Raw genomic sequence first — 8,538 nt, 5'->3', positions numbered from 1 at the left:
TATATATATATTAGATTAAATGTAGCAAAAAGGACAAATCTAATCTGTGTTTTAACTTTTACAAAATCCTTGATTTTAGAATTCACAATATAATATTTGTTTCAATTAAGTGACAGCATAAATTGTGTTATTTCATTTGAATAATGTATCACTTGCAGATATATAATACTGATTATATAACACATTAAAAAGATAAGTAATGTATCTGCACATACCTGTTAAAGAGAGCTTAATCACATTGATTAAAGCTATTTTATTCAAAACCATTTTTTTGTTTTGGTTTAATATTTTGTGAATGTAACACCCTAAATGTTTTATCTAACTGAGAAATAACAATTTTTTTTAAGATTATAACTGTACAGCATTCATGGTTACAAATAATATTTTTGTTACATTTTAGATAGTTAACTACTTCCTGGACACCACAATGATTCCAATCACTCTAGAGGCATTCACCAGAAACACGTGACAGAAGTAGCAAAATCAATGATAAATCTCTTAATTGTGTTAATTGATTGCTTGACCTTTGATTACTGGAAACCCTAAATAAGGATTATGATGTGGAAGGAATCTGTCTATTATAGACTGGAAACATGTTGAGTAATGGCTTTAGGAAACATATAAGTCACAGTCATAGACAAAAGCATAAACTTTCTATGTGTTCCATGTGATTTATAAAGTGAAATAATGAAGAAGGGGGACATTTCGGATGCATATTATGAGATGAAATGTAATTCTACCAGAGATAGATTTTTTCATTATGGATAGAATGCTTTACTGCTGCTCTACTGCTGAGAACCAACTTGGAGATTCCACCCCTGACAGAAATGTGATAGGCGGAGCATGGCAAAAGCTAAGGGAACATTCATTTTTTCTTTGCATCTAAAACAACATTCTGATGTTTTATTGTAGTGAACATTGAGTACTTTCTTATTAACCACCTGCGGACTGGCCACTGTATATATATGGCTGGTCCCGGACCCCATTGTTCCAGGAGGACACAGAGCTGATCCAACTGGCTCTTTGTCCTATGATTGCTGCAATTGGTTATCACAGTGATCACATGGTAATGTTCACATTGTTAAGCCCTTTCCTTCCTCTTAAATCTGAAGCAGGGGAGAGTAAAGGGATTAATGAATGGACGAGTCATCTATTCATTACTTCCTACTGAAACAGGTTGCAGTAGTGGCAAAATAATAATAATAATAAAATAGTTTCAAATAATTGTAACCCTTTTAACCCCACTCCTCTCCTGCTTATGTTAGATCCATTCTATGTATGCTCTGACCTGTATATTAACCCTTTCACCTCCCTTATCCTGCACATCTATACATTAACCCCTTCATCTCGGGTTCAACGTACGTGATTTACAAGATGTTCAATGGTGACAGCAACATTGGCAACAAACTGTTTAAGATTAACTCCATTACAAAGACTAGAGGCCACCACCTAAAGTTGGTGGAGAAAAAATTCCAGCACAATGGGCGAAGAGGGATCTTTACAGTAAGAGCGGTTAAGGTCTGGAACTCACTGCCAAGAGGCAGTGATTTCAGCCAAGAGTGTAGATTTGTTCAAGAAACTTTTGGAAAATGTCTTGAGGGACCGTAATATCCAGGGATACAAGTATCCCTAAGAATGAGATGATGCGTGGACCTATATGGGTTGGATTTGATGGACGTATGTCTTTATTCAACCCCAAATACTATGTAATCTCCATCCTCCCACTCTGTGTGACCTGTACATTAACCATTCACCCCCTCCTCCCTCTGTCTATGGCCTGTTCATTTATTGTATCTTGTGCACTATTACCAAGCTACATGTTTTAGCCCCCACAATACTGGCATGTTTCTTCGTTTCCAAAAAATTGTAGCAAAAAATCAGATCACCTTGGAGTGTCAACTTTTCAAAAAGGGGTTATTTTGGGGATTTGCATACTGTCCTGGATTTTTCTTGGCTATGATTTAAAAATTAAAGTAAGAGAAATAGGCTTTTTCACATTTCTTGGTCTTTTTTACTTTATATATTTCAAATAAAAAAATGGTTATTAAATACCACTAAAAGAAAGCTCTATTTGCCCCAAATATATGAAATTCATTTTGTTACAGTGTCGCATGATGGAGGAATTCTCAGCCAAACTTGCACAGCGCTGAAAACTGAAAAATGACCTGGTAATGAAGGAGGTGTAACAAGCCGGTACTAAAATGGTTAATTAGTCCCATAAATCATTCTATTGTTTGCTGTGTCCTGCAATTAAGCTGCTATTAATATTCCACCGGGTCACTAATTCTGCTGGTGAAGCACTGCGAAAATGTACCTAACTTTCTGAAATGCAAAAATTAGCACCTTTTAGCATTGACAATGGAATATTTGCATTGAATATTTTTGTATTTTAACTATATATTTTTTTTTTCAAATAAATTGGATTGGAAACCAAACTTCTTTTCCCAATAAATATTTTTCAGAGGAAATAGTACTAATTAGTAAGGGAATTTACTGTCTTACATTTTATTGACTTGTATTACTGCCTTCAATAGTTAACTAATGAGCAGAATAATGAACTATGTCTGTCATTCTGTTCAACTAAGTGACAAATCAATGGCTAGAAATTCTCACACACCATTTATCTGCTGTTACCTTGTCAGTGAATAGGTGTGTCCATTTGTTGGAAAGACAAAAGGTGTTCAATAGCTTGTTATAGCTGTAATGTATCAGTAGCCTCTGCACCATAGCTTTTAGCAAGCTCTGTTATTTGTAATCACAGTAAGTCAGTTCTCTCTGTTCATACTCTGTAACAGTAGTATACAACGATCTGCTTTAGTAGGGGCTGAAGTTTGACTGAAAGCATCTCTTTTACTCATTATATTCTAAAATAATGTTTTTTGCTCTGACACTCTAAGGCTGGGTTCACACCTGGGCGTTTTTCAGTGCTGATTGAAGCGTTGAAAAACGCTCAGCAAGTGAAATCCTATTAATTGGTATGGGCGTGGCACCCACCTGGGCGTTTTTCAGCGCTGATAGTACTTGAGTTTCTTTGGGGCGGATTTCCGCGCGTATCCATTGGTATTCCCGAGTGTGGCTCGGGGTTAACAAAGCAGTAACCCCGAGCCACACCCCGGAATACAGTGTAGGTCTTACCTTGTCCGCTATCCCCACTGTGTCCTCCGGCCGTTTTTTCACACCATCTGTTCTTTCAAGTAGTTGCATGAAAAATCCAGCAGGGGCATAACTGTGTGCTACAAGATTCCTTTTACAAGATTCCTTGAGACAGCTATAGAAAAAAAAAAGACAAACATTTGTCAAAATGAACCTTTCCAATAGTATGTAGACATAGGGGTGCATTTACTAAAGGCAAATAGACTGTTACCTTGCTAGGCACTATTTACTTAGCTCAGTGAATGAGCTGAAGTTCACCTGACTTCTATCATTCAATCATGTGCAAGCTAAAATACTGTTTCTTTTTATTTTCCTTGTCCGTGATTGGGCATTCTTTGCAAAGTGAATTATCACCACATTCACTAAACTAAGGGAACATTCCTTTGCAAAGAAAAAATTCCCTTGCTAAGTTAACAGTCTATTTATCTTTAGTATATCAACCACCTAATATTGCCTGAGTAAGCCACTCTGTCATCTATTTTAGATGTACTCCTACTAGCTTGAAAATGTAAAGCAGACTAAAAGGCCTTGTCATTGATATGCAAATTTAGATAAAAATAAATAAATAAAAACCATCAGCTAAAATCTCATCTCCACTTCTAATCACTCACCTTGGCCACTGATGTAGGACGAGTGTAGTGAAGAATGACTGTCACAGGATGGGAAGATGTAACTTTGACATGGGAACTGTGCTTGACAGTCTGGCATTTTCTCTATGCTGTAAGGCAGACAAGATGGTGGCATCTTGAAGGGAATAACTGGGTCTGTGGGTGCAGACTGGAGAACAATTTTTGTTACATGATTAGGCATAAGTGTGTTGTTTACTGAGATGAATAGTTAATATTTGACAGCAAGGTCTGTAAATCTTGGGAATAGAATGGGCTGCCTTTAGGATTCTTCAAGTTTGACTAATAAAGATTTGGATTTCAAAAAACGTAGTATGGTTGCATGGTTGCATGGTGCAACATAGCACAGATTGAACAAATATTATGGTGGAAATTAATTGGTGTAGACTAAGTGGTAATCTAATACTAATCTATTTCATGTAATTTCTTCTACTATAGCTTAAAATATATTTGGAACCTGAAGTGAGATGCTATGTAATTATGATGCCATTGGAATACTACTATATGTCCCAGTGGCCCTGAAATTAGATGCAATCACATGACTAACCATCAATACACATTTATAACTACCTAGATCTTCTGTAGATAGCAGGTTCAAGTATTCTCTTTCCCCTTTATAAATGCAAATAAAGACACACTTTAACACCTGGCCATACCACCAATACAAATAATATTCAACAAGTGTCATTTGTCCTATAGACAACAAAAAAAATCTATTATTGGAAATTCAAATTCAGATGTGACATATAATGCAAGTCCGCCCTGGTGTAAAATAATCTGAGGCGTAATTTTGATTGCAGCACTGTATCTGCGCTTCACATTTGTACTGTCCTGACATTTGCATACTTTGCTGTATACCAGGAGTAGGCAAGCTCCAGGCTTCCAGCTGTGGTAAAGCTACAAATCCCATAATGCATCTGCCTCTGGAAGTCATGCCTGTGCCTGTCGGAGTCTTGCAATGCCTAATGCGATTTGTAGTTCTGCAGCAGCTGAAGGGGTTGGAGTATGCCTATCCCAGCTGTATACATTTCTGATGCTTATTGTGAGTTGTATGTTTATCCCAAATTATTTGAAGGGGCCCATTAACATTAGTGTGTTGTGGTAATGTGCATGTTAATGTGTGCATCACTACAATGGTTAGCAATGCACTTTACATGCATTGGTATGAACTTGTTCCATTCATTCTGAATGGCACCCCGACACGCTGCAATGCACTAATATGCTGTGCACTGCCAGAAATACTACATGCACCTTTTTTGATGAGTTTTTTGAGTGTTAAGCGGCACATTGAAATTAATTGGCTGCCTTGATCTAATGCACAGTAACGTGTGGCATAACGTGAGTTGACACACTTTATGCCATGCATTAACATGTGTTGCATCACATTGCAGCAGTGTGAATGGACCCTCAGTCCTATACAGGTAAGTATTGTCCATATGAAAAGAGGACATTACAATCCAGTCAGCAAGTTCATGTAAGTGTTATGCATTGACCTGTTCTGGTCTCAGTGTCTTTTTGATGTTGTTTTCAGAAGCACTTCTAAACCACCTGCTAGCTTAAATATTCAGTATACTGCACCACATTTACACTACAGCATGTATGTAATGAAATTTGTCTTTGGAATTAGGTTTGGCATAGTGCACTTTATATTGTGCCTTAACAAGGGTTTTCATTTTATCCTTGATTTATTTCAAGGATGGATTCTGTACAACTGATCTGCTATCCTGATAAAGAGTCAATATATTGTCTAGTTCCTGCAGTGCTGATCTGCTATACTGGCAATGCCCTTTCCTGCCTTCTGGTTCCAGATATCCATAACTGCTTCTCTAGTAATGACTTGATAATTCTTCTAGGCCCACTAAGGCAGGGGATGCAGCATTGGCCCACAGAAAGAAAGCCTAGTTAGGAAAGGCTGACTTTGTATTCTAGCCTTCTGGGATCCTACAGACACAAGATTATTTGCAATTTAAGGAAAATATTCCCATATGATATAACTTATCAATTGAATGTGAGCTCAAATGAGACATTATAAATAAGTAACATTTTGGCATATACATTTCATGTCTACAATTTAAACTGAAAATGTCCTTTTTATTGAGAAACTCTTATGTGCGAGCTAGGCCCACAAATTCGTTTTTTTTCTTGAATTCACTAGGATCTTAAACCAGCCAAATATTTAATAATATTCATATCTAATTCTACTCTTTTGTGCTTTCATAATTGTGTATGATGCTATAGGCCATTGGAAATCATAGGATAACATTTATTCATGTTCTTGCTGAGATATTTAACATTTGTTGCAGAAAAATGACTGTAATATAACAATCACAGCCCCCAATATAATGCTCACATACTGTAGAACGCAAATTATATTGTTAAAGAGAAAAAATGTGTCATTAAAATATGTAGCAGAAGAGAGACTACTTTTACAGTTACAGCGTGGAATGATCCCTAAATTCCAAAGCACTGGTTTATGATCACCTTAGCTAATGAGCTTAACTCTTGTGGCTATAAAACTGAAATATAATTATGGCATTAAAGATGCCTATATTTGAACTTAATTATTAATTAATTAAATGAGAGTATGTAAGGTAGTAAAATTGCTAATTAAATAGATCAGTAAAATTGCAGATGGCAGAAGATTTACCAAATGATGAATCCTATTACCTCCTGTATCAGCTATATCAATATTCTATTACTATGAAGTATGTCAAAGGTTCCTAGATGTAGTCTTCTCACCGCTGGAATGATGTGATAAGAACAGAGTTAATCTCAGTGAAGAACATAAAAACTACATTGGACAGGCAAAATGTCCATTATACTATCCAACTGTCATTTGTTTCATGCATGCATTTTACACTGTAAAATAGGAATACATCTATATGGAAATTATGCTATAGATATTTTGCATGCTCATTTTTTTAAACTAACTTATCTTCTAATTAATTAGTTTGCATCAGTATTCAAAGGTTTTAAATATGATCATGATTTTAAATGGAAACCCCCCCACCAGGGTCCCCACCTCTCCCGTTGTGACCTTGTTTTAACTGATCTTACCTGGAGGAAAAGTGCAGTAACTTAATTTATTACACAGCAAAGCCTCTTTTAAATACCTAGGTAGCATACAAGTTCTAGAGTAATCATGGCATAGTAGAGTTGTGGAAGTCAGGCAACCATTCATTTTATTACTATGTCAAAAAAAAGTTTAAAGACTCAAAATTAAAGAATTTAGAGGATATTTATCAACACATATTTCTCTAGAATATACTGGAAACCAAACTAAATAAAAATAGCTATACACTAAGGTTCACCCATGTTCTTACAGTTGTTGCAAAAGCACATGTGTGGCATGGGAGACCAAGACATTAAAAAAACCATGAGGTACTCCAACTTTTTAAAATAATTATATAGTTAGAAAGATTCAACATGCACTACCTCCCTATTAAAGTCGTACAGTTTATTTGCTTTAGAAATCAGCCACAGAGTCTGTCCCCTGGTAGGATCATCCAGTGGGACCCTTGCTCTCTGGGTGGAAGCAATGGCCTGTCTGCAGAGGCCCAACACACCTCTTCTGATTCAGACCTGTAGCTCTGCAATCAGTTAAGCTCATATTCCTTGCTGATTTGAAAGGTTTGACTCACAAAGGTGTAGAGGTCAGACCTCTACATAGAGATCACTGCTTCCACACGGAGAACAAAGTTCCTTCTATGCAGCATGCTTGCAGGGTACAGGCTTTTCTGCTAAGGGTGTGACTGGTTGGTAAAGAAAACAAACTGTAAGAATTTTAACACCTTTTGTTTTGATGCACCTGGAATGTATTTATTTGATTTAAACGAAAGGTTAAGCTGGGTTTTGAGCAACATAGGGGTCTATTCACGAAGCAACCGAAGGATCTAGCCGTAACTTCGGCTGATCCTTCAGCTAGCTTCGGCCCCAGGACCCCTTCGGTTCAGTAGAACCGAAGGCCTGCTGTAGGGCTATTCACTAGCCCGTACAGCTCCCGAAGTCGGCCGGGCGGCTCAGTCGAGCCGAAGGCATATGCTTCGGCTCCACTGAGCTGAGGTGAAAGCCGAAGCTGGCCGAGCGGCCGGCCATTGACAGCCTGCTTCTGACAGCTGGGCGGAGCCAGCCGTGATCTTACGGCTGGCTCCGGCCACTTGCAGAGAGATCAGCGTCCCTGTTAGATAACCAGGGACACTGATCTCCAGACAGCCTAACTATCCCGGGTGCTCCGGGAGTCACCCGCTCCCGGCCGTCTAGGAGAGAAACACTGCTTTTTCTTTTTTATTCTGACACAGAGCCTTGCTAGATTCCTATTGGCCATTTCAATTTGCAATAGCCAATGGCAACTAGCTATTGCACCCGCCCACTGCTGCAGTTCCCCATCAGGTCCCCACTAGTGATTGACAGCAACAGAGGGCGGGTGCAATAGCTAGTTGCCATTGGCTATTGCAAATTGAAATGGCCAATAGGAATCTAGCAATGCATTCCTATGGCGAAAATGTTTTTTTCTCTTTTTTTTGACGGCAGCAGAACCGCTAGCCAATAGAAAACAGTTGGGCGGAGCTAGCTGTCACTGGTAGCTCCGCACAATCATTTTCTATTTATTTTTTTGTACTTTTTTTAGAACAAAAAAAGTACAGCCGAGCCGAATGCCGCTCATTCGGCTATTCACTCACTGCTGTTCAGCATCTATAAGAATAGACCGAACAGCAGCGAGTAGCCTGCCGGAGGTTCGGCCTAGCCAATCTAGATGTTG

At 38.1% G+C, this 8,538-nt stretch overlaps 1 long non-coding RNA gene across 1 annotated transcript in view; it reads left to right on the top strand.

The window, feature by feature from the left end:
* Positions 1–8,269, top strand: part of LOC108788463 — an 18,091-nt gene extending 9,822 nt beyond the window's left edge. Inside the window, exons 2-3 of the long non-coding RNA XR_001941340.1 lie at positions 1,600–1,604; positions 8,260–8,269. This is a non-coding gene — a long non-coding RNA (uncharacterized LOC108788463). The remainder of the gene's footprint in view (positions 1–1,599; positions 1,605–8,259) is intronic.
* Positions 8,270–8,538: the final 269 nt, after the last annotated feature.

The sequence above is a fragment of the Nanorana parkeri genome, unplaced genomic scaffold (assembly GCF_000935625.1).
Source record: "Nanorana parkeri isolate BGI_ZX_2015 unplaced genomic scaffold, ASM93562v1 scaffold326, whole genome shotgun sequence".
NCBI lineage: Eukaryota > Metazoa > Chordata > Amphibia > Anura > Dicroglossidae > Nanorana > Nanorana parkeri.
This window is presented reverse-complemented; position numbering and strand designations above follow the sequence as displayed.